Source organism: Carettochelys insculpta, chromosome 6 (assembly GCF_033958435.1).
Source record: "Carettochelys insculpta isolate YL-2023 chromosome 6, ASM3395843v1, whole genome shotgun sequence".
NCBI classification, from domain to species: domain Eukaryota; kingdom Metazoa; phylum Chordata; order Testudines; family Carettochelyidae; genus Carettochelys; species Carettochelys insculpta.
Genome location: NC_134142.1, coordinates 113396762 through 113422169, shown reverse-complemented (window position 1 = coordinate 113422169; position 25408 = coordinate 113396762). Strand labels below are relative to the sequence as shown.

The window sequence follows — 25408 nt, the reverse complement described above, 5'->3', positions numbered from 1 at the left end:
GGGAGAGTCACAGCAGCACGACATTCCTTCTCTCCCCCTACAAAGATGTGTGTGAGGTGAGCGAAGCTACTTTAAAAGATGGAGGTAGCCAGCACAGGGAGAGGTGGGGAGAGGGTCCAATAAAAAACTATAACATCTTCAGTTGCAGGCTAGTATGCAGGAATTTCTAGGAGGGGATTTTTTTGTAAATGTGGACCACCCTCCCGTTCTCCAGCTGACCATGCCCTTCTCTCCAACCATCCCTGCTGCTGGCAGCCATGCCTGGGGGTGGAGGTTGGGGTGGCCTACTGCTGTACCCCTCTATAGCCTCCCACCTGCCCTGGAATCCTAGCTGCTCACAGCCCTCTGCATGCATGGGGGAGCAGTGTTCTCTAAGATTTTGTTTTTTCCATCTTTGGTTGGGTTAAAACTTACATGCAACACAAATACTGAGGTAGTGTTGATATGCACCACCAGTATGAGCAAAAATCCTAGGTATAAATATATATTGTAAACAGACCATAGGTGTGGGAGAAAATATATTAAAATAGGATATGATCAATGAGGAGCAATGCTTATGTTTTGTTTAATACATCAGACAAAAAGCAAATGAATGCTGCTCTTGGAGTTCCTGTATTATCCTTTCTAACAACTCAAGCTACTGCACACCCCCAACTGCATACTATTCACACATTGCTCAGCTTTAAGATGCTGAACAAATCCAAGTCCATTAGAATTACTCAAATTATGGGATGGAGTGTAGGAGGCTCAGGTCAGTGGGCTGGGGTGTGGGAGTCAGGGTTGAGCATATGTGGGGCTCCATGTATGGAACTGGAGTGTGCAGGGGGGTGCAGAAGTTAGGGCAGGGTGTTGGGGACAGCGGTGCAGGAATCAGGGTTGGGGTGCATGAGGAGCTCAAGGCAGGGGCTTGCAATGTGTGGGGGTGGAGAAGTTAGGACAGGGGGTGTGCGATGCCAAGGGCTCAGCAGTAAGTGTTGGGGTGTTTGAGGGGGCAAGAGCAAGGCATCAGGGCTCAAGAGGAGCTCAGGGCAGAGCATAGGATGGGGCAGGGTAGGACAGGGGTTTGGGAGTGGGGTTTAGAGTACAGTATGTGAGGAAAGAGGGGAGGGTTATCTCACCTGGCTGCTAATTTTAGATCAGGATAGTCTTTAGAAGAATTTATTTTAAAAAAGGGGGGGAAAAAAAAAGTCTAAAGAGCCAACGTTTCAGGCAAAGCTGAACACTCTGTGCACCTAAATAGCTATGAAAGGATAAATTTAGAGGTTTTGTGTTGTTTTTCGAAGCTTCAGCCTCAACCTAATGAAATACTTAAAGCAAAATTTAACCTAAGGTGCAGTGGTTGTAACACCCCCCCCCCGCGTTTGTCAGTAAATTCCCCCTTGACACCTGCCAGTTAAATGTTTTTCATTACCACTTAAGGTCTCTGTCACGGCTTCTATTCAAGCCGCGAGAGCTCATTACCGGATCAATACCAGCGTGAGGCTTTAAGGTGCTACAGGCCTGCGGGCTTTCCGCAGGAAGGGACTGGTTGAGTGCTAAGACCCCGGGGAGCTATTGCATCTCGTACCTGCCGCTCTGCCGTGGGGCGCGAAGGCTGGGAACGCCCCCTTGCGCACGGGCCTAGGCTGGGGAGAGAAGGGCTCCGCCTTGCCCCGAGCTGGGCCGCTGTTGTCCCTTTGCCCGCTAGGCGTCTCGGGGTGAGTGCAGCGGGATCGGAGTTTATTCAAACAGTTGCCCGCTGGAGCCTGGGCGGGGCCTGGAGCCGCGGCTGCCAAGCAGGACGCGCTGCCTGGTGCCACTGCCGCCGCGGCGCTCCCGGGGAGGGTCGGAGCCGCTCTCCTGCCTCGCGCGCTGGGGTCCGGGCTCGCCGGGAGCAGGTACAGGAGGGGGGCGGGGCCGGGGCCGGGCCCGCCTGGGAGAACCGCGCGAGGGTCCCCGCGCAGAGGGGAAGCGGCGCACCTGAAGCTGCAGCGGCAAAGGCGGAGCCGTGCGCGTTGCGCGCCTAGCGGCTGGGCGGCCGCGGGCGCCTGCCAGGCGCTTTCCTCAGGCTGCCGAGTGGGGCGTCGCAGAGGGAGCCCCCGGGACAGCGCCTGCCCCTGGCTGTTCCCTGGCCGCCCGAGCTGCGCTTTGCCTGCCCGGAGCGGCTCGGCTCGGCTCGGCTCGGCTCGCCAAGGGTCCCTCCGGCTTGGGGCGCCGGGAGCGCTGCGTGGGAAGAGCCGGGCTGCCCCTGCCGCAGGGCGCTTTCCGGCTGCGCCCTGGCCCGGACCGACCCCAAACCCAGCGAGGCGCGGAATGGCGTGTCCAGGTTTTCTTCTAATCCACCGGTTCCCAATCGCCCTCCCCCGGGCCGTTCCGGGCCCCCTCGGAGCTGCTGGGTGCGCTTCCCTGCGTGAGATGATAAACCCCGACACAGGTGTCCCGCAGCCATTGATAACGTCACTGGGAGAGAGTTATGCTTAAAGTAACGCTTTGTAACTTTGCAATTTATTGAAAACTTATTTTCTATGGTCATGTTTTTTCCACGGACCCCCTGCAATACCCTTGCTGATGTCCCCAGGACCCAAGGTGGGAAGCACTGTTCTGAGCACTTTGTGACTGCTGGCTCAGACAGTGACTTGAGAGCATCCTTTCCCCTCCCTGCAAATCCCAGCCCCCTGGGGCAGTGCCGGCCCTGCCACTTGAAGGCCCTGAATTTCCATGCAACCAAGGAGATGCCACATGAGAAATCCAGACTCTTTCTTTAAATGTACCTGGAACCACCCAAGGTATAAGACAACTAAGGGACTTCCCCAAGGGTGCATGTGCTGTCTCTGATCTCCCATGGTTTGCTCTGGTTTTGTAATCACAACGCCATTGCTGCCCTGCCCCGCCAACCCCGAGCTGTGTTTCTACAATTAATTTTGTTGCATTTTGAGTACAGTAGTCTTACTTCCTCTGGCTGCGGGACATCCGCAGGGGCTGTTTTAGCACAGGGTCCTGGGTAGTCTCTTGACTTTGCTGAATAAACTTAAATGACTGTTTTGTTTAAGGCTGCCCATCTGTATAAATAAGATTTAACCCTAAAGTCCAAATTTTAATTGGTAAAATTCTTGGAGGGGTGGGGAGAACATGGCAGAGAGAAATTATGTTTACCAGGAAATCCAATCAACTATTATGCACCATGTACGTGTTCCTGTTCTGCTTATCTGTTCTCCCTGCCACCCAGTTTGGAACCGACTGGAGCCGTGTTGCTGTACCACAGTGTTGCTTGACATGCAGAGTATTCCCCAGAAGCCTTTGCTTCATGTATCTAGTGGAAATGATAGACAGCGGTGCGGTGTCTTGATCTTAGAAGTCTGTGATACTGAATCCACCCCACTGCAACAACTTGTTGGTACTGAGCATGTTTCACACAGAAACCTCTGGACGTGCTATGAAAAGCCCTGTAGCTTATCTTTTCTCCCTCCCACTTTTGTTGCACTGGTGTTTCACAGGTGTTAAAGATCAGCCCTTCCCGTGATTCAAGGGCTTAGTTAAAAGTTTCAGAGGTGGCAGCCATTTTGTTAGTTGTGTCATACAAGCCAAAGATTTGGAACTCAGGGTCAGAAAACTGCCTTCCACAGTCCATGATGGTTCTGATGGAGGCTTAATTAACATGCCGACCAAAGATTCTCTCAATTATTTACATCAACTGAACAGAAAGGTCCGTCCCTGCTCCTGGACTGCGGCAGCCACTAAAAATGGTTGCTTCTCAAGGCAGAGTCTCAGAAAAACCCCTGCTGAGTAAAAACTTCAGCCTCTGGTTATTAGTTTGCAGTGAAGGTAAAAAGACAGCTCCTGCCCCAGAGGGAGTTTTATAGCACTTAGTTATAGTTTGTCTTTGTGCCTGGTGATGTAATGCTGCCGTTAACCTGTCTCTTGCCATAGGCTAGGGAAAGCGGAGTTCAGAGCAAAACAGGCACAACCTTTGAGTACTGAGTGATCTGCTATTTTACTTGGCCTAACAAAGTAAGGTTCCATGGACTTTAATCTGTGTTGACCCCTTTGTGTAGCAGAGGCTGTTACGTGTCCCATCTACCACTATGACTGTGTTTGTATTTTCCTTAGCCCAGGAGTCTTCAACCAAAATTGCAAGAAGAGCCATTTTTTTTCAAATTCAGTTACAAAAATCAATACTTCAAGAGCCACAATGCAAGTGAATATGAGATGATCCTTAATGACTATCACGCTGTACTTTTTTGTAACCCTTATTTTAAGAACAGTGCCCACATAATGATTTGTACCAGTTAGAAAGTTGTTACCTGCATCTCCAAGCTTTACCCAGTTCATCCCCCAAATCTGCCTCCTATCCCCAAGTTTTACTCCCCAGCCACAGGCTCAACCCCTATTGGTGCCCTATGGCCCCTCTCCATCCCCCAGTTTAACCTGCCCACTGAACCCAAATCTTATTTGCACACGTGCTGCTGTCCCCCATGTGTGCTCTGGGTCCCCCTGCCCCTTTTCCCTCCCCTGCTCTGGGTCCCCCCCTCAAGGTTCTCAGGCCAGAAAGTGTCTGCAACTTTCCCAGACACTCCTCACCCAGCAGTGCTGGTGCTGGATTCACTGGGTCCTGGGGCCAGGTGGGGCTGAGTCCTGGGGGAGCTGACCTTGCACCACTGAATGCACCTCTGAGCTCCAGTGGCTGCTGCAAAGCAGGGGGTGGGCTGTGCTGCCTGGGAGGAGGTGCTGTGCCCATAGGAAGGGAAGCTGTGCTAACAGGAGGCCTCCCCCTACCTCTTCCTCTTCAGCGTGGCTGGACAGCTCCAGCAGGGGCAGGTGTGACCGCCCCTCCCTCTGCTCACTTCCTCCATGTACTGTGTGGATGGCTCCCTCCACTGCTCCCTCTGAAATAATGGAACTCAATTGAATTGGTTTAATGCCAGCCATTAAACCAATTCAATTGAGTTCCATTATTTCAGTGGGGGCAGCGCAGGGACTCACAAGAGGAGTCAGCAGCAGCAGCAGCGCCCAGAGCCCTAAGTGGCTCCTTAGGTTGCCAAACTCAGCTTAGCAACCCACTGGGCTGCATTGGTGGGTGGTACCTTTGGGTACTGCTGTAGGAAATATGATTAACAAACCCAGACCCCACAGCAGTAAAAGGAATTGTTCTTCTCTGTTCTGGCAATGGATGTCAGTGGTGACAAATAAGTCTTTAACCAGAAGAGCTAAGCTGCTTTTTGAGATCTTCAGATTCTGACCTCCAAAGCCCCTCCCACACCACCACATTTTTCCTTTTTAGTTCTAATATTTTTTGCTGCCTGACCCTTCTGCGCATCATTTACAGAAACTCACTGAACAGCTTCTGTGTGTTGTCTGGCTACTTAATGATGCGAGCTCCATAAGTCCATATTTTTGTGCGTTTGGTGTCTTTAAATCCTATAGCCAAGTCCACAAGAGCTCATTTAGTTTGGTCTCCCAGAGTCACCATAGACTTCCCACCCAGTCCTATGGCTTGTTACTCAGACAGTGCAGCCCTATTGTAATTCTGAGGTAAGTTACGCTCTGTCACAGTCCTCTCCCTTTCATTCTTCTCTTCTCTAAGCTCCTCCTCTGAGCTCTTCTTACAGTTCTCAAGTGGATTCTGCATTCACTGGTTGCTGCTTTGCTGAGTTCAGCTGCCTCCCCTGTGCTCTCAAGTTCCTCCCCCTGCTCTCTTTGTGAGAGTGGGTGGGCAGCCAGGTCTCCCTTCCCGTTGGGGTTGAGAGCTTCCCCAGAGAATAGTTGTTTCGTAAGTGTTGCTCCCACTGGGTGGTTTTATCTCCGTGCAGCTGCTATCAAAGAAGCAGAGCACTGGGTAGGATGAACTTGCTAAGAGCAAAATTGGCCTGAGCACACCCTGCTCTGGGGGGTGAAAGGAATCATTCCCAGCTGAGCATTTGTGTGGCTCTTGCCATCTGCCAAGCACTTGCAAACACAGCAGCCTCCTGACTTGCCTGCAAGGTAGGGGAGTGTTTCAATTTTGTGGAGCAGGAAACTGAGGCAGACTAACATACCTACAGCTGCTGCACAGGCAGTCTTAGAGCGGAGGTGAGAATAACAAAATTCCTGGCTTCTGGAGCAATGCTTAGAGTACATCTGTGATATCAGTGTCCTGTCAAATGAGTGAGAACAGCCCTTAGGGTCACATGCTGTGACTAGAGGGTTGATTTTTTGCCTTGCTCTAGTGAGACCAAGTGCAGCGTGAGCCAGTGTGGCCCTCTCACCTCTGTCAGACTGTCAGGCCCAGCTCTCCCTTGCAGCTGACTGCTCTTGCTGATCAAATAGAGTAACTGTGGTGATGACCTTTGCTACCACAGACTCACTCTCTCCCCCTTGCCTAGATGAAGCCTGGGCTGTTTTTCTGGTTAGGTTCTTCACCCCACCCCTTTCTCCTAGGCTGGAAATGATTGACAGAAGCTGCCTGAATGCAGGCACACTCCCACTTAGCCTCATTGCCTTTCCTGAAGCATAATTAGCTGCTTGCCCTCTGAATCCTGGCTCCACAAGGCACATTTCCATAGTGGCCTTCCTAGGCTTAAGAGAGAGATCCTTTGGAAGGGAAAGGAGAGAAGCTTCCATCTTTCCTTGGAGAGCAAAATTGTTTCTGACTGGGGCAGCTGAAGGGGGGCTAATATGATTCTCTTGTGAGCCTCACAAGAAGTATATTGGATTATACAAGGCTAATAATGATTGTAGCTAAATTGCTGTAGCTGTTCACTCTGTGAGAACATTATACAGTCTGCAGCTACCTATCTGCTCACCCTCTTTCTCCCTCTGGCTAAATGTCCATATGTATTTCATTCAAGTGTTACTTTAAAATCCCCCTGGGTGGGAGATTTTGTGGAAGGAAAACAGCTGGTTGGAGGCTTCCACCCTCCCTGTGTCTTACCAATGTGAGTGGAGAGCAAACTGTCCTGTCAGATCTCTCCATGGATCTCATAACTTCCTCATCTGTCTGCCAGCTGTGGTGCTGCCGCACTGCACTGTCCATGCACTGTAGGTAGAATCCACTACATGTAACACAGTGCAGCGCTTTCCCTGGATAATGTACCAGTGCTGAAGAGAAAGTGGGATCACAAAGGAAAAGAGCTTCAATTACCCATCTCTCCTTCCTTGCTCCAGGCCCTGCAGACCCCAGTGGGAAATGCTGTGATTCTCTGTGCTTTTGTGCCCCCCATCTCCTGTATCATCCACCATCCCAGTTACTTATGGGAGTCAAGAACCTTCTTCTCTCTGTCTGCTTCTAGTTTCAATGCCCAGTTACCCCCCAGTTGCTGCAAGTTAGGTTAGAGAACTGGTGTCAGCCAGAATGAAGCAGGTGTCTCGACTAATAAGTCAGGCTCCTTCCTACCATACCAGTCCAAATGGGCTGCCACCACGACCAGGGAACTAAGTTAATCTTAACTGTGTCAGAGCTGAAGGAGCATGAGGGTTGAGGTTAGCTCACCTTCCATCATTCCCTTTCCCCTTGCATCCTCTCAGCTGTTGGGATCAGAGTTGGAAAAAAAGTACCCAAAAAGTTACATGAGTAAAAGTACAGCTGCTTATGGGTGGGGGTGTTCTTAAGTACAAGTCATCAGTGCCCCTCTGGAAAATTACTTGAGTAAGAGTACACGCATGTGTGCATGCACACACGAATATGTCACATCTTGATTGTACTTGGGTGCCCAAGACTGAAAGCAGCTGCACTTTTACTCAAGTAACTTTTTGGGTACTTTTCCCAACTTTGTTTGGGACCCACCTACACCTCTTACACCTCATGTGTTCCTTTTCCTGCTGCACTGGCTGGCTGCAACCAAGCCTAATAAGCTGCTACTTTGCAGGGTGGCCATGCTTTCTTTCTACCCTGTCCATGACCCTTTGGGAAGTTGGTGACTATGCAAACAGAGTCATCCTGTATAGGGCTTTGCAAGCTTCTCTGTTGGGGAAATGTCCTGTCTCCCCCACCTCCCCCCGTGGTGTTCTAAGTTGGGGTTCACTCACCTAGATGATGGGACAAGGGAAAGAGAGAATGGGGAATGGCAGACTGAGAATGAGGTTCCTTGGCAGTGGTACAGGTATAGTCAAAAGTCTACACTCCATGTGGCACTAAGGGAGCTCATCCCAGCTCCTATTTACCAGTGGCAGAGCTCTATTAAGAGTGTGACAGTATCTTCTCATTTCCTGCTCCATCCTGGTGCTATGTCTTTATCCATAATCTGCTCATTGCTGCATCTTGGACTCCTCTGTTCGTGGTCTCTATGCTTTGATATGCAGAAAAAGCACATCAGTCCCGTGAACCATGTGTCCTGGCTGCTGCATAATAAACTACTGCCCAGCAAGACGGTGATTATTAAAGACCTTGTGGCACCTATGCACGAGTCAGAGCCTTTGCTTTGGTGTCACAGCCACATGGCGACTTGACTAGCCCCATTCCTAGTTCTGCCTTAAATTCCCCTTGCAGGGGTAGGTGATGGGATTCTTCAATTCCTATTGTAAGCTGTCATGCAGCACTGCTGCTGGCTGGGTTAGACTCTCGACATGGCTACATTTCAGCTCTGGGTGAAATAATCCCTGCGAGTGACTGAACCTGCCTTAGGTAATCAAATTTTGGCATCATCTGATGTAGTTGGTCTGTTCTGCTTCGGGGCACATGCCAACCACTACCCCTATGAGCTAAGTTATTCCACTCTCATGTCTTCGTCTGATGGGCTGGTGCTGTCTGGCATAGGCTCTGACGCCAGGAGTGCTCTGGGGCTGGAACGCCCAGGTGGGGGGAGGGAACTAGCGGATGAACTGGGGAGGGAAGAAGTGTGCGCGGGTCTTTGGGGCAGAGGCAGAGTGGGGGCAGAGCCTTTGGGTGCAGCACCTCCAGGAAGAGTAAAAGTCAGCAACTAAGCTGTTCATCACTGGAGACAGGCTCCTGGACAGGGTGGCCCATTAATTTTCATTCAGCAGGGCAGTTCTTGCACAGGACAGCAAGTGCTTTGGAGGCTAATAACTAAGTTGCCCCTTTTGCCCAGCAGAGTTGGGTCACCCTGGCACCTACGCTGCTTCTGCCAGTTGGGTGCTGCCCCTTAGCCGCTGGCGACAAAGTGTTAATAAAAAGGACACACCTAACCAAATTCAGCCTTTGATCATGCAGTACAAGTGCTCCGAATCCAGACTGCAGAGGCAGCAAGTCAGAGTCACTTTTTCCATCTCCAGTGGGTGCTGCTGGTGTGGGGGGGGGGAGGGAGGGAACACAATGAGAGAAGAGATAAACAGGCTTCAGAAGGGAATGAGAAATACAAGTGCAGGACCCAGAGAGGGTGCCAGCCAGACCTGTAGGTTGATCTTGGCAACAGTATCTATGATCTGTAGTAACAAACAGAGCTTGAAGCTGAGAACAAAGTAGCTTCTTGGCACTGGATGCTGCTTTCTTAATTTAAGCTGGTGCTGGAGCTTAATATTAAAGGTGCAAGCGTTTGGTTTTGGTTTCTTTCTTCCTCCTCTCCTAGATGCGAAAGATATTTTCTGTACCTTTCTCCTCTCCCCCCAAGGGAGTATAAGCCTGAGGGTACACAGCTTGTGCTGAAAGAGGAAGGCCAGTGTCTCTTCCAATGCCCTTTGTGCCCGTTCTTGCATTGAGGCTACTCCATGAAAGACTCATACTCTCAAAAAAGATGCTGATGCAAGTGTATGTGGTTGACATGATAGCTGCAGCACCCCGCCCTGCCAAGTAGTTTTCAGGAGCAGAGTGGGCCAGGAAGAAGAGAACTCCAAGAGCCATTGTCAATAATGTATTTAGAATCAGTCTGGCAGATGGGCAAGGCCAATGTGGCGTGTGTCAGCCAGGTCACAGTGCAGTGCTCCTGATGTGTATCTGAAGCCTGCTTTGGGTTGCATTGAATGATACTGAGCCATATAAGTCTGGGGTCTTCTATGCAGGAGGTGAGAAACTTTCTCCCTGGCAGTAAGTAGTTCATAGCTGTTCACAGGTTGATCAGTATCTTCTCTGAAAACAATGCAGTGCTGTTCATGGTTTTTAGTATAAGTGGGAGTCTGTAAACAGCAGAGCCTTAAGCTTCAGCAGAGTCAGTCAGAACCAGTTCCTCTTTGGTCCTCCTACTAGGGTGCTACCACTTCTCTAAGTCCCATTCATCGTACAACACGTAAACCTGCAGAAGGGTGGGCTGGATTGATGTTGAGGTCTGGAATCTTTAGACCCCTGCTTCAGATACAGTCCAGGTGGCCTTATTGGGACTCTGAGGAAATTAGGAAGGAGGCTGAACTGTCTTCTCAAAGCTGCCTGACACTGTTGCTTATATTGTACCTGTTAATCTGGTGCTCAGGAAAGCTTTGTTCAATTTCTGTCCCCGCCACTGATATCTGGTATTACCTTGGTCAAATCACTTAACCATCATATGCTTCAGTGCTTTGGAAAACAAGGATGATGATAATACCTTTGTCTTGTCTATTCATATTGCAGGCTCTCCGGGGCAGGGACTGTCCCTTATTTTGTGTGTACGCACAGTACAATGTCACTCTAAGCTTGCCAGACAATGACAGACCATGTCAGTAAAGTGCCTTTGCCCACACAAAATACACTGAAAGTGGTGGGACAGGAGAAGCTGGAAGCAGAAATTTCTGATGACTTTTTAAAATTGTGTGTTATGGATTTTTGTAAGCGTGGCTGATTATAGTGCCCTCTCAAACTCTGTGGCCTTAGGGGCATGCAGAGCTGTATTTCACAAAGTGCTTTCTCCAGTGAAGGGGATGCAAGAAGAAAGACTTGTGTAGAATCTCTATGCTGGGTAGAATCAAGCTATGCAAACAAAATCATGCCAACATTTTAGACATGGTGTCCAGCAAGCTGCATAGTTTAGGTACCAGGAACAGTGGGAGTGACTCATGGGCTATGAATCTGTGCCTTGCATTAGTCTCAGTGGAATCTCTAAGGGAAGAATAAACATCCATCTCTGGCTGACAACAGCAGCCTGTTTTGTGCTTAAGTTTTTTTTTTTTTTTTTTTTTTTTTTTTTTAAACTTTCTTGCCTTGAGGTCCCATGCTGCCCTGGGTCTGCTGAGAGCCACTCCTTGGACTCCCCCCCATGTCAGGGGAGCTGTGCAGCACCAGGGGCTCTTAAAAGGGAAATGCTGAGCAGGAGGTGCTTGAGATGGGATTGATTGCAAACCGGGTTGAGGTGCCATAAACACCCTGAGAGTGTTGCCTTTTAAAACTAAGGCCCTGTTTGGAATCCCAGTCTCTGCCTGTGTGGTTCTGTCTTTTAATTAAATAACTGCAGCGAACCATTTGGCTTTGTTTGTAGATTCTGCTGCAGTGGCCATAAATTGAGATCTGGAGCGGAAAGGGATGAATGCAAAGGGATATTGAAAAACAAAAAAGCAGTCCAGTAGCACTTTAAATACTAACAAAATAATTTATTAGGTGATGAGCTGTTGTGGGACAGACCCACTTCTTCAGATCGCCAGATACTGAAGTGCAGCCTAGTCAGATGCAGATCTGCCACCTAGACTGAGTCTGTGTGTTGGGTTCCGTAGCCTCCCTGCCACCAGTCATCTTCTAATCCCTGGAAGGCCACACAGTGGTATGCAAGGGAGTTTAGGAGCCTCTGTTAGGAGAGGAGAGACCATTAGGCTGCTTTCCCTTGAGGCTGTGGCTGCTCTTTGAGCCGGGGATTGGCCTATCAGTAGGAAAGCTGCTGCTGTAGTGTCTGAGAAATGGTGTGGTGCTCTCTGTGCCTGGTACTCGGATGCGTGCTCCAGGATGTATCACTAAAGCTGCCTCTCTTTTCACCATCCATAGCCAAGGAGTTACACCAGTGTAACTCTCATATCAGTGTTAACTACACTGGTATAATTATACCTATGTAACTGGTGAAACCCTTGCATATGGATGAGGCCTGAGAGGGTTCAATATCTATGGCCAAGGGGAGGGGAGCCTGCACACAGCTCCTGGCCATTAATTTCCAGCAAGATCGTACTCATTCACTTCCCCTGGGGCCAGCATGTACATGTGTTCCTTGCATCTCCCTGTTCAGATCCATTCCCTCTGTGTCTGCTGAGGTCATTAGAGCACAAGTTGACCCTAGGAGCTTTCAGGCCAGGTGCGCTTTGACATGAGGAATGTGCTCACCCACAGCAGTATGACTCTGAGCCTTCTGTCGTCGTGCTCAGCACTAACACCTTTCCACCAGTGTTACCTTTAATATTTTCCATCCATATGTGGAATAAATTTTATGTTCACTGAGGCATGTGCAAATGTACACCACCAACTAAAACAAAAAAAAAACCTTCTCAGTAAATCTTTCCTGAGAGGCTGTACAAGCTCACAGCTGACAGAGAACACTGCTGTTGACTAATTCAAAGGGAATACGAATTTCCTATGTGAGGTTGGCATGACTACTCCCAGCAAGAAGTTTAGATTTAAATCTACCTCTGCAGAAGTGATTAGTGGGTTGTTGGTTGTTTTTTTTTAAATGAGCCTCATTTTTCAGCTGTCTAACCTGATATGTCTGTTTTCAGAGAGTGCTGAACACCTGTCTTCTGAAGACTAGGCCCCTCTGATGATCTCATGCTAGTCACTTCTGAATGTGTTGGCTACAGATTTCCTGAATTTTCATTATTTCTCTTAAAAATGGAGGGCCAGAAAGATCCTGTTTTTAGTGCTGAGATCCTAAAGACTGAATTTGAAATTCACACCTCTCATTGTTTTCCCCAAACTCATGGGGATGAGGTGGGAAGCAGACCACGAGCCTGTATTACCCATGGGCAGTTTTCACATTGGCCTCCTCCCTTTGAACTCTGAGTGGAAAGAAGCAGGCAAAGCCAGCTGCAAGTATGGACCCATTGGAACAAACTAACTGGCACATGGTGGCTTCCCCATCTCCTGATGCCCCTTCAGAAAGGCATTCAGTCTTGACTGGAAGGTATGCTTTAGCTACATCAGTTATTGGGCTCAATAGAGGGGTAATGAGACAAAATCCTCTGGACTGTGTTATGTAAGAGTTCAGACTTAATCAGGGGATTTTAAACTGTGGTCCCCAGGCTTGCGAGAATCCACAGACTATGCTGAAGACTTGCAAAGCGATCCACACCTTTGTTTAAATGTTTTAGGGGGTTCACAAATGAAAAAAGGTTAAAAGCCATTTAGACTAGATGATTTTATGATCCCTTCTGACCTTAAACTTATGGCGGTGGGGGGGACTAGAGGGTGTGACCTCCAAAGTGCTTTTATACTTGGTTTGTGATGAGGCTAGCTCGTTATTTTGGGGGTAACCAGAGAGATGGAAGGACATGGCAAACCCCATGTTGACCAGCTATAGAAATCCAGTCCAGGATTTCCCAGGCATAATCAGAGTGCTAACCAACAGATTGTGCTGGAATGTAGTTTAACTCTCCTCTTCGCTACAGGCCAGCATGTTAATTCTCAAAAAGGGCAGTGATACGCTGAGGTGGAGTCAATCCAGTTTGCACCAAAACCCAAAGAATACCGCTGTAGGTGTAGCCATGCTGCAGGTGTATCTGTATAGTTAAAGCAGTACAAAGTTGTGTGTCCCTGGTTCCTTAATGATGGAGCATGCACTGGCTCCTGTAGGAAGTACGGTGTCTGAATGAGGGCAGAGAGGGAGTATGGCATCTTTCAGAGAATGGCAATTTAGAGCTTATTGAGTGTGCTTTCTCCTCCCCCAACCCTCCTAATGTTGGCACTCAGCCAGCCAGTAATTGCCTTGAAACAGCCCAGGCCTTCCCTTTATTTATTCACATACTGATGCTTCTCTGTGATGTTTGCAGGCTGCTCTGCAAAAAGCTGAGTAAAAGGTTTTGACAGATCTATTAAAGTTTCCTGAAGAAGAGGGGGTGGGAGGGAGGAGGGAACTTTTATTTCTAGCAACAGGGGGGTGTTAATTTTGGTTCTCAGGAGGATTATTTTAGTGGCAGCTCAGTACAGAGCTTGCTGCACGGAACCCATACATTACTGTTACTGCAACAGCAGAGAGAGGGATTCCTACTGGGTGGTGTTATTTCAGGAAATGAACTATCATTTATTTTGACCTAGAACAGGCTCACTATTTAATCTGTCTTTTAGTAAATGATTTCAACTGTGGAAAAGAGAGAGCAAACTCCAAGCCCTAATAATAGCTAGAGATACTCAGGCAAAAAATGGAGCCCCAGGGAAATGGAAACCAGAGATACAGAAATGCTCGCTGGAAGAGACCTTGTAGCCCATGAAGGATCTATCTATGTTGTTGTTTTTAGTTGAGCTTGTCACCAATTAGGGACCAGGGTAGATTCTAAAATTGCTCCCATACCATATGGAATACTATAGAATCGGATGTAGGGGTCATAGTGGACCACAAGCTAAATATGAGTCAACAGTGTGATGCTGTTACAAAAAAACCAAGCATGATTCTGGGATGCATTAACAGGTGTGTTGTGAACAAGACACGAGAAGTCATTATTCTGCTCTACTCTGCGTTGATTCGGCCTCAGTTGGAGTATTGTGTCTAGTTCTGGGTACCACATTTTAAAAAAGATGTGGAGAAATTGGAGAAGGTCCAGAGAAGAGCAACAAGAATGGTTAAAGGTCTGGAGAACATGAGCTATGAGGGAATACTGAAGGAACTGGGCTTGTTTAGTTTAGAAAAGAGAAGACTGAGAGGGGACATGAAAGCAGGTTACAAGTATCTAACAGAGGGTTACAAGGAGGAGGGAGAAGAACAGTTCTCCTTGGCCTCTGAGGTTAAGACAAGAAGCAATGGGCTTAAACAGCAGTGCAGAACGTTTAGGTTGGACATAGGAAAAACTACCTGTCAGGGTGGTTAAATGTGGAATAATTGCCTGGGAAAAGTAAGTGCAGGTTAGATAAACATCTATCAAGGATGGTCTAGACCAGGGGTCAGCAACCATTGCAAGGCGGAGTGCTGAAATTTGACCGTTTGAGGTCTATGTATGGACTGTGTGCCAGTGATACTTTTAAAACTTACGAATAGTACTGCTTACAACAGTTTCATTGATAGATAAATTAAGATGCAGAGCTTTCCTGTTTAGGTGGGGGTTGGTAGCATTAGCTGGTCTTTTGTTAATCCACAAGTGTCATGGCTTTGAGCATGTTCCCAGCTGCATGGGGAAGGAGTGGCAGGGCTGCGCTCCCACCTTGTGTGCCAATGAAAATCAGCTTGTGTGCTGGTCTTCGCATCTGATCTAGATGGTGCTTGGTCCTGCCATGAGGCCAGGAGACTGGACTCTATGACCTCTCAAGGTTCCTTCCTGTTCTAGTGTTCTATGTTTCTATGGCTAACAGTGAAATCATAGCCAAGTGCCAGCCTTCTCAGCTGCCCAGACCTCCGCATGCCTGTTGTCTTGTAATTCCAGTCATGGCAGTGTTCAGTTCTGTAAATGATGTCTCCTAACTATATTTGTGTAACCAGGTTGTCGGGTCCTCCTTACCCCACTGCCCATTCAGGAGGGAAAATCTCACAACGCATTGCCCCACACATAGGTGTTCTAGATGCTCAGTTTCCTGGTGATGTGCCACGAGCTAGCGACCCCGCTTTTTCCAGGGATTTGTGTAATGTCATTGTAGTCAAGTCAGTCCAAGGTGAGAGAGCGACAAGGTGGGTGAGGGGCTATTAGTTGGTGAGAGAGACAGGCCTTGCAAATGATTGTCAGCAGAGTTATCTGGCACCAGGATTGAAAAAGCTGGCATTGAGAGTCTGAAGGGATGAGCTGTGTCACCTTAGTATCATTTATCACATCTCTTCTTCACTGCTTCATAAACACCATCTCACTTTGCAGAAGTGAATGCGGGGGCTGGCAGCAAGTGAAGGATCCATGTCACTGGATTCAGATCCGATCCAAGACCTTCCCATGGCTTATTCTTGTTGCAGAGAAATAGCAGAAAGGACTCTACCATGGAACAATACATTTACAAGGAAATTTGAAAACAATGACCTGGCAGAGTTCCAAGCAGCTGTGTACTCTCTGCTGCATTGCCTGTAATCATATGTAGGTGCTTGGTGACTGCTTCTGGGAGTGTCCGTATGGGGGAGGTTGACTCCTTTAGACCTTCCTTCCTTTAAAGACGAAGAAGGATGGTTTAGTGCTGAGGAATTGGTTTGTGATTCTGGGTTCAATTTGCTGCTCTCCAGTTGATCTGGACTGGATCTGGTTTTCTTGTGTAGACAAGAACACTGCTTTTTAAATAAGGGCTTTGCACAGAGATGGATAGCATGGAATTGAAAACACAAGGGACTGGACTAGCTGAGTGCTCCCTGTCTAGTCGACCACAGCTACCATGGCCGAGCTACAGCAGCAGTACAGGTTGAACTTCTCATCTGGCACCCTTGGGACCTGACCAGTGCCAGACGAGAGAATTTGTCGGACCACAGGAGGTCAGTCAGTATTGTGTAGTTTCATTACCAACTTTTCCACTGCTGGCTGGGCTCTTAGGAGACATTTGGGGTAAATTACAGCTAAATAACAGCACAGAACACTGAGAGCCAGGACTGGCGGCTGCAAACAGACTTTATGGGACCACGGAAAACTTGGCCACACCCATGATATGTGGTGATCTGGCTAACTAAAATCGTGCCAATTACGGATGTTGCTGGACGAGCGAGTTCTGAATTAGAGAGTTTCAACCTGTAGTAATAAAGGGAACACAGGAGGGAATAAGTAGTGTAGTCACAGCAGGTTTGTCTTTTCTCTTAGCTGAGGCTGACCTAAGTCATCAGCTGTTCCTCAGCTCCAGATCACAAGGCGCTCTTAGCAAACACACAGCAAGCTCTGAGCTCTGGCACTCCTAGTGAAGAGCCTTTTATTATCCCTCTTTTCAGATCAGAGGCCAGTGAAGTGGTTCCTCTGCATAAATAATATCAAATGCTCTGGGATCCTTCAGGATGAAAGGAGCTTTATTTCAAACCGGATGATGAGGCTTGCACAGAAGAGCTTTCATTAGTCGTGCCTCATCTTCAAACCTGCTGTGTCCTCAGCCCTGCATTTTGCCATGTGTACCACCTTCTGCTGTTTTGGGACCTGTCCTGTGGAAACTGTTGCTTTCCAGAGGCTCAGGTGCCATGAATTGAAGACTAAGATTCTGTCATGATGAAATCTCTGGGGAAAAACTGGCAACCCTAGATCTGATCCAGCCTTTGAGCCTTGCAGATGTGCCTTTGTCATGCTAACAAAGCCTCATTGACTCCATGGTGATTTTTAATGATACAGGCCTGAGGCTTCAACTCTTTTTGAAATGCAATAAAGTTTAGTGCAGATTTGATGTGAATGACCTAGACTGCCTGCTTTTTACAAGGCAAGGAATGAAGGTCTTGGCACCTAACTCTGCATTGAACATGGAAATTAAGTCTATTATTACTTGAATTTTGGTAGCTCTGTGCCATGAATAGCAAACAGTGAAACAAATAAGACACAGAACTGCACATTCATCCAGAGAGAGAGGGAGAGCCCTTACCCCCAAAGAGCTTGCAGTCTAAGCAGACAAGGTGGGAGAAAGGAAGGATTATTGTACAGATGGTGAGCTGAGACCCAGGAAGTCTGAGAGATTTGCCCCAGGTTACATAGGGAGGCTATGACAGAGCTCCAAATGGCATGCATGTCTTTTTTGGTTCCAGTCTACTACTTGTAAACACAAGTTCATTGGCTGAAATTCTGGCAACATTCTCATTGACTTCAGTGGGCCCAGAATTTCACTCTACCGTTCTAATTCCTTTGGAAAGGTTTCTCCCAGTAGGTAGGGTTGCCAACTTTCTAACAGCACAAATCCAAACTCTCTTGGCCCATGCCTGGCCCTTCAGCAAGGCTCTGCCTACTTCTCCTTTCATTTCCCCCCTCCCTCCATTGCTTGCTCTCCCCACCCTCACTTTCACTGGGCTGGGGCAGGGGAAGGTGCATCATGCTGTGGATGTGGGCTTTGGGATAGGGTCAAGGATGAGTGGGGCTTGGGGTTTGTGTGAGTGTACAGAGTGTGGGCTCCAGGAGGGAGAGGAATCCAGTTTGGGGCAAAGTGAATCCAGGAAGCCCCTCGCAGGACCCTGTGGCCCCTGGGGGAGGGGGGTAGCTAGGGAGACACCCATGTGCTCTCTACAGGCTCCACTCCCACAGCTCCTGTGTGTTGTGGTTCCCAACCAATAGGAGCTCCAGGGTGCAGCTGGTATTCAGGCTGTCACTCAGCATCAGTCAGCTGGTGTAAAGAGTGTCTGGCAAAGAGTCTTGGTGACCTTTTATTACTATTGTTTTAGTTAATATTGGCATGTAATGTGGTACGATGGTTTTTAAATGGCTGTCCTAGGAACACAGACAGTAAAGGGAGGAAGGCCTCCACTAACTCTAACTTGCCCAGCCCAGCTCCCTGACAATGTAGGATTGTTCTCTAGCTTTGTTTATATTCCAGTGCTTTTTTTAGGCTGCTCATGAGCTTCTCAAATGTTAGGGCTCCTACTACGTCTCTGGGCAAACTGTTCCATGATAAGACTCTGTCTGTACTACCGATTACTTCGGTATGACTTACATTGCTCAGCTCCCAATTTTATTTGGCCACACAACCCTTTTAAATTCAAGAATTTTGCAGAACCCCTAATAAGTCTTAAATATGGAGCTGCAAAAGTAGACCACAAATAAGTAAGAATAATAAACAAATGCTAAACAAAGTCATGAGATCACCAATTAGTTTAATTGCACGTATTTTTAAAAAAATCACATTTAATGTGTGTAAAAATAAAGCTCAAAAACTAATACGCTTTATTTTTGCAGTTTTCAGTGGTTTTTCTTTCCCTGGGAAATTCTTTTTACATTTGGTTTAATACTGGAAAGTTGGATTTGCATATCTGGCGCAGCATTTGGTTGATTTCTGTATTTTGTTTTTGTTGCCGCATAATTCGAGAACCCAGTTGCGCACTAGTATGTGCCAGCAACTGACAAATTACACGTCTTGGGAAAGCTGTATATTCTTGACATCAGCCACCCCAAAATGATCCACGCTCCCTGCGAGCGAGTATGGGGATTTACAGTGGTAAATAACAGGCGATCCCACCTCTGACTGACTGCACCTGCAGCCCTGAGTAGTGATGTAATTATCCCTACTCTCTGGCTAAGCTTGCTTTACACAGCGACACATGGTGGCAAATATAAATGAAAATTGTTTTAAATAAAATTCATAAATGGTTGAACAATTCTTATTTTTAAAAAATCATTGTTATTGTAATGGAAATTTCTTCCAGAACCCTTATTTTCGCTTCGTGGAACCAGGGGTTTCTGCAGAACACCATTTGGGAAACACTGGCTTATGCTGTTACATCTGTGTGAAGTTATGCAAATATAAAGCTTCCTCCATGATGAAGGTACCACCTCTTATAGAGACGCAGGAGTTACTAAGGCCAGGTCTGCACTAGGGGATAAAATCAATTTGACATGCAACTCCAGTTATGAAAATTGTGTAGCTGGAGTCAGAGTATCTTAAATTGTTTTTTGCCACTGTCCCCACAGTGGGATGTTGGTGGGAGAAACTCCCCTTACTCGTCTTGGTTGCAAGAAGTACTGAGGTCCATGGCAGTGCCTTGGGCATTTGATTTAGTGTATTCCCCACTAGGCGCACTAAATCAAACCCTGGAAGATTGACCACCAGTGCACTGATCTTTCCCAAAGTGTAGATGTAGCCTAAGCGGATGGGAGACTGCACTCCTGTCAGCTTAGATCTTGTTCACCATTTGTGCTACAGCAGAGCAGCTGGATCTCTGTATGTGCTGCAGTACAGATGTGGCCTAGAAGACTCTTTGATGCTGGGAAGTTAACGCTGCTCCTTCCAAGATTTTTTGGTTTCATCAGGGAGGGAGAGGAATAATGGATGTTGGGGGTGCATGAGAGTTTATCCCTTGTACTTGTACCTGCGGACCATGTACTGTGGGCCTTATTCAAACTCTTAATGAGGTCAAGGGGCATCTGAATGGGCAAATTGGGTGAAACTCTTGGGATCTGGCCTTTTGGTAGTTCTCAACCTTTTCTTCTACTTGTGCCGCAAACCTGATTCTTGTAACATCCCAATTAGGCAGGTTAGTATGTATTAACGAAGACCAAGAAGTGACACTTTCCCCATGCAACCAAGTGAGTTAGTGTCACAGCTGGGAGTAGAATGCAAGGCAGTCTTGATCCTGTGATCAGACTGCTGGATCACACCACCTGTGCTGGAGGAGAAATTGACACCATAGCCCCATTCTCACCCTCACCAGCATTGCCAGCAGCGGCAGAGCTTTCAGGAGAAAGAACTCCTGCATGTGTAATGCTTATTGTTTCTGCTTGGCCCAGGCTCCCTTGTCTCCTGTTGTTCTGCAGCTAGGAGCGTGACTTTAAAGATGACACAAGCAAGCTGTGTTTTCTTGTGGTGTGGGATATGAGTAGTGGGAGTAGAAACAAATCAGCTGAGCTGTTCACACTGCAATACTCTTGCTCTCCTTTATTTCGCAGCAGCCAGGGCAGTATTTTTGTTTGAGGGGGATGTGTGCAAACTACTTACATGGAAAAATTCCAGTTCCTCCCTTGGATCTCTGCATGCAGCTAAGGGGCAAGGCAGGGCATGGAATGGGGGAAAGAAACATTACCATTCTCACTGTGATGTTACATTTTATTGTTTACGAGAGAGGGGAGGGGTGGAGGAGGATGGGATTTTTTTATTCTGTGTTTTGTGCTGTGTCTAGCACTTTGGAGTCCTGGTTTGCAATATAAATAAGTGGCTGTAGGTCAGTTCCTGTCTTCTGCTCGCCTTTCGTATCCTGCAGTTTGTGACAAAGGATTCCCAAGCCTTGCCAAATGCAGCTTATCAAGAACCTCCGGGCTCCACCTGATTTTGAGCTGTAATTACGTGTAGCCATTCTTAGTCCTTGTGTAAAAATGAAGCCTGTAGAGGCTTCAAGTTCTTACATGCAGTGCTCCCTCTGGAGAACAGGCAAGTCCTCCAGACTCCTGGTTTTCTCCCCTTCAGAAAACAAAGGAATAAAAAAAGCTGGAGCTGGCTGCCCTTTTGACTCCAAGGGCTCCAGGAGAGGTTTGCAGAAATGTAATAGGGAGGTATAGACATGACTCTCAAAAACCTGTAATATTTCCTGGAGAAGAAGATCCTTTCTGTAGGTTAGTGTTGAACCCATTCTGTAAGAGGGCCAGGCCGTTCACAACTGGAGGAAGAGGCCTTAGGCAGGGTGGGGAGGCAGCAGTGGGTAAATCACACTGGTGAGCTCTGTCCAAGCAGTGCAGCATGAGCTTGTGTCAGGTGTGAGAGGCCTTGTCAGCTGAGAGAGACGCTGTGGTGCTGAGCATGACGTAAAGCCTGGACAGGCAGAGGAGGTCAGACTGGAGCTAGCCCTGGATCAGCAGTTCCACTGGGCTGTCGCTAGCTAGCTAACGAGGTTGCTTGCTGGTAACTAGTGCTTTGAAAGAGATTGTCATGGCAGCTAGCCCCCAGCTGGCTCAGCTCCTGTGCTTGGGAGCTGGGAAAAGTGATTTAAACCCCCTTTGTGGTCTGCATGTTCTGGAGCAGCAGGGGGTCCGGCCTGGGCCTGGGCCTCAGAATGGTTCTCTGTCTGTTGCTTCCTGGAGTTCTTTGGTGAATAGTTGTAGAGCTGTGTGGTCTGATCATACCCAGTCCCACCCCTGCTTGCCTATTTCCAGCCACTCCCCACCCCTGGCAAGTCGTGGCTCAATCCTGACTTGACCTCTGTGTTAGGGGCTGGGAGCTGAGCTGGCTTCAAGTCCTTATGCCACCTCTACAGGGCCTTTCTGCACAGGGATATTCTCCATGGAGTTTCTCAGGGAACCACTTCCATCCCTTTTTAGGGTCTTGTATGTTGCCAGAGTGTGCCCGTGCTCTGGTTTAGGTGGGCGTGACAAAAATAGTAGCTGGGTTTATATGCTGTTAGTCACCCATTTATCAGCTGCCTGTTTCTGGCAACTTCCAGCCTTAGAGGGCTGCCATCGTACCTTTTTTCCTTCACCCAATACATCCATGCTTTGTGTGTTGACTCTCTGATATTACAGAATGAAGGGTTTGATGGAGATGCATGCTATTAGCTTTTTAATGTAGGGGAAAGGAATAATTTTTTGCTCAGAGTTTTCTTCCTTCTTTTTCAGTTGTTGCTTTTCCTGCATCGTGCTGAAGACAAGCTCAGGCGAAGGTGAAAGACGTCCTGGTGGAGAATTGAAAGGTCTCACTTGTGCTCCAGTTTTTACTTTCACTGAGAGGTCAGTGGTAAGCATGTTCATTCCCCCCGGACATCCGCTTGAAGCAGATGATATCACTTTGATGTGGCTGCCAGGAAGGCTGTATTTACTGGTTCATAGCTGTTTTGAGCCATCCCATGGCAGAGCTGAAAAGCAGCAGGACGCACTTTTTAAAACAAATCTTAGTTGGTAGACCAGGTGGGATTTTCATGTGGCACAGAGAGGTTATGGGCTGTGTTTTCAGAAGTGCTGAGCCTGTGTAACTTCCATTCAGCCTCTCAAAATTAGACTGTAAGTGATTTGTCCAAGGCTGCAAGGGTTTGGCAAAACTGGAGCTAGAAGTTTAATCTCACCCGAGTACTGGACATTCCTATCTTGTGCGTTGTGTGTGTGGGCTTTGACATTTGCTGTAGATCTTGCAACGCACCTGTAACATACCTTTCCAGCACTTAGCAGCTGTGGCTGTGGGAGCTACCAAAGGGCTGAACAGCTACATATGCTTATTGTCTGTCTGACTTGTGTAAACTGGGGAGAAAATAAAGACGCCTCCCTGGGCACACCCTGGGTACCGATCTCCTCAGTTGCTGTTCATCAAGTGTTGCCTTTTATGGCCTGGGAGTTATTTACTTTACTTAGCTTAAGAAACAATGCCTTACTGTCCATGTATTCAATGCTTTTCTGTCAGTCTGTAAGGTGCCATGGGGCCCTTCGTTGCTGTTACAGATCCAGACTAACACGGCTACCCCTCCGATACTTGACATGTATTCAGTGTAGCTTTAGGGCAGGTTATGCTGAAAAGCCTTTAGGGCTGGCTTGCTTTCTTTGCAGGCTAATTAATGTCTGTTATTGGGCAAGTCAAGGCAGATGCATTGAGCTACTTTGATGGTGTGACTAAACAAGTGTCTGTAAACTGTACCTGTGTGCATGTGCTTTCATAGCCTTGGCCTGTGCGCGTATAGAGCTTAACAAACAAAACCCAGAGGGGTGAGATGGGACCCCACAACCACACTTTGGGCTGCAGGCACCTCAGCACAGATGCTGCACTACCACGTTTAGGACTGGGCTTAGAAATGCTGCAGTTGGGGTTGTTTTCCAAAGTGCTCAGCTCCTGCTGGCAGTCTTATTGTCATAGGAGCTCAGCATCCAGCATTTTGAACTCTCTGGAAAACCAGGCCCAAAAGCATTATTTTAATGCTCCACATTGCTCCAGAGTTTTCCGAGCAATGATGCACTTGAGCATCCCAAGTGCTGAGCCCTGCACGGGACCCACTGCTTAGTTGCTTAGGATATTCAAATGTATCCTTCCTTTGTCTGACTCCTTGAAGATAAGCATTGTTCCTTACAGGGCAGCCTGCAATGGCCTCTTGAGTTTTCGCTGTGTGATTATACAAGGAAAAGAAATCACATTACACACAAAAGGGAGGGTCCAGATAGAGCCGTGTGTTTCCATGAATAGTTTTCCTGGTGAGTCATCAAGTACGCAGGAGCAGCCTGTACTGGCTAGGAGGGATAGATCAAAGCGAGACAGCAGTGATTGTTCTGTGATTCACTGGTGACTGCCCTTCCGTGAATCATTGTGCTTCATAAACCTGCAGCTGTTTGGTGCCCATCCTTTGAAAACAACCAGGAAGGAGGGACCTCTAGTGTGCTCTCCTTGCTCCTCTTGTCAGAACGGCTGAGCTGAGCTGTGCAAGATCCCCTCAAAGGGCCTTACTGGAGGCTTGATGGAAGCATGTGTGAGGGGGGCAATTCTCACGAGGCCTTGAGTAATGGCAGGGATTTTGGTGCAGAGTAGTGACTCTCCAGGTGAGGTCCATGGCCTGTGACTATCTTACAGGTGGGCTGGGGGCTTGGGGCTCACTCCTCTTGCTCTCCCTGCCCCCATGGGGTTGGAGTATGTGTGCTGGCTGCTGCTGCAGGGGGAGTAGGGAGCCCTGAGCCTCAAGGCCTGATCCAGAGGGGAAGAAGCAGCTCTAACCGCTGCTCTTCCCCTAGCTGGGGGAATGGCAATGCAGGAAGCCACACACCTGAAAGTATTTCCCACTGTTCCCATTGGGTAGAATTGCAGCCAGTGGGAGCAGTGATGGGGGGCGGGGTGTATCTGGAAGTGCTAGAGAGCACAGGGCTAGGTAAATACCTCCTATCCACTCATGCCCAGATCCTGATCCCCCTCACATGCTCCTCCTGCCACCCTGACCCCCCACCCTCAGCCTGTTCTCCACTCTCCCTCCTGTCCTCCACCCCTTCCTGCTCCCCAGCAGCCCTCGCCTGGACGCTAAACTCCTCATTTTCATGCCCAGCCCAGAGCCTAGTGGAGTCCATAAAATCTATGAGCCCCAGGATCCCAGCAGAGTCGATCTGGCCTGTGTGACGCCTTGAACCACAGTCACACCTCCCCACCCCTCTAGGGGGCTGTAGCAGGAGGGGAGTGAGGTGTCTCAGTTGGGGGCCATATCAGGGAGGTTTGGTGGTTATGAGGTTTTTTTTAGTTCTCGCTTTTATGTGGCCCCCAACTGATTTTTTTTTTCTTTGGGTCAGTGACCCTCCAACTCAAACAACTTTCCCCACTCCTGCCATAAATAAAGACAGTGTTGAAAACTTTTGTTCTGGACATACATTTCTTAGTTTATTTAAAACAAAGTTTGGTAAACTAACATAATATAAGCAATAAGATCTAAATATACAGCTCCTTATGTTATTGCTGCGTATTTATGGTTTTATGCTGCAATAGCCTATTATGAATCATTTAGTATTTAAGGTATTGAGAGATAAGCAAACGCATTTTGTCATGATGGGTGGTCTGTGGAAAGTCTTGCATTGAGTGGGCAGTGCGAGAGGTCATCAAATCCAGTCCTCTGCCATCAGGCAGGACCAGGCACCAACTAGATCATCCCTGACAGATGTTTGTCTAACGTGCTTGTAAATATCTCCAGAGATGGAGATTCCACAGCAACTCCATGCAGTTTATTCCAGTGTTTAACCACCCTGGCAGGAGGTTTTTCCTAATGGCGAAACTAAAACTCCCTTCTGCAATTTAAGCCCGTTGCTCCTTGTCCTGTCATCAAAGGCTAAGGAGAATAATTTTTCACTCTTGTCTGAGTAACACCCTTTCACGTCCTTGAAAACAGCTATTATGTCCCCTCTTAGTTTTGTCTTCAAACTAAACAAGTCCAATTCTTTCAGTCATCCTTCCTAGGTCATGTTTTGT

At 48.0% G+C, this 25408-nt stretch overlaps 1 protein-coding gene across 3 annotated transcripts in view; it reads left to right on the top strand.

Annotated features, from left to right (window-relative positions):
* Nucleotides 1-1586: 1586 nt before the first annotated feature.
* Nucleotides 1587-25408, top strand: part of CD151 (CD151 molecule (Raph blood group)) — a 59156-nt gene continuing 35334 nt past the window's right edge. The window contains exons 1-2 of one of the 3 annotated variants that reach the window (XM_074997858.1): nucleotides 1587-1697; nucleotides 22111-22221. The gene's annotated coding sequence lies outside the window, so the exon portion shown is untranslated. Of the gene's footprint in view, nucleotides 1698-1720; nucleotides 1878-21970; nucleotides 21993-22110; nucleotides 22222-25408 lie in introns of those variants that run through there. The other 2 variants (XM_074997857.1, XM_074997859.1) reach the window with 2 other exon arrangements.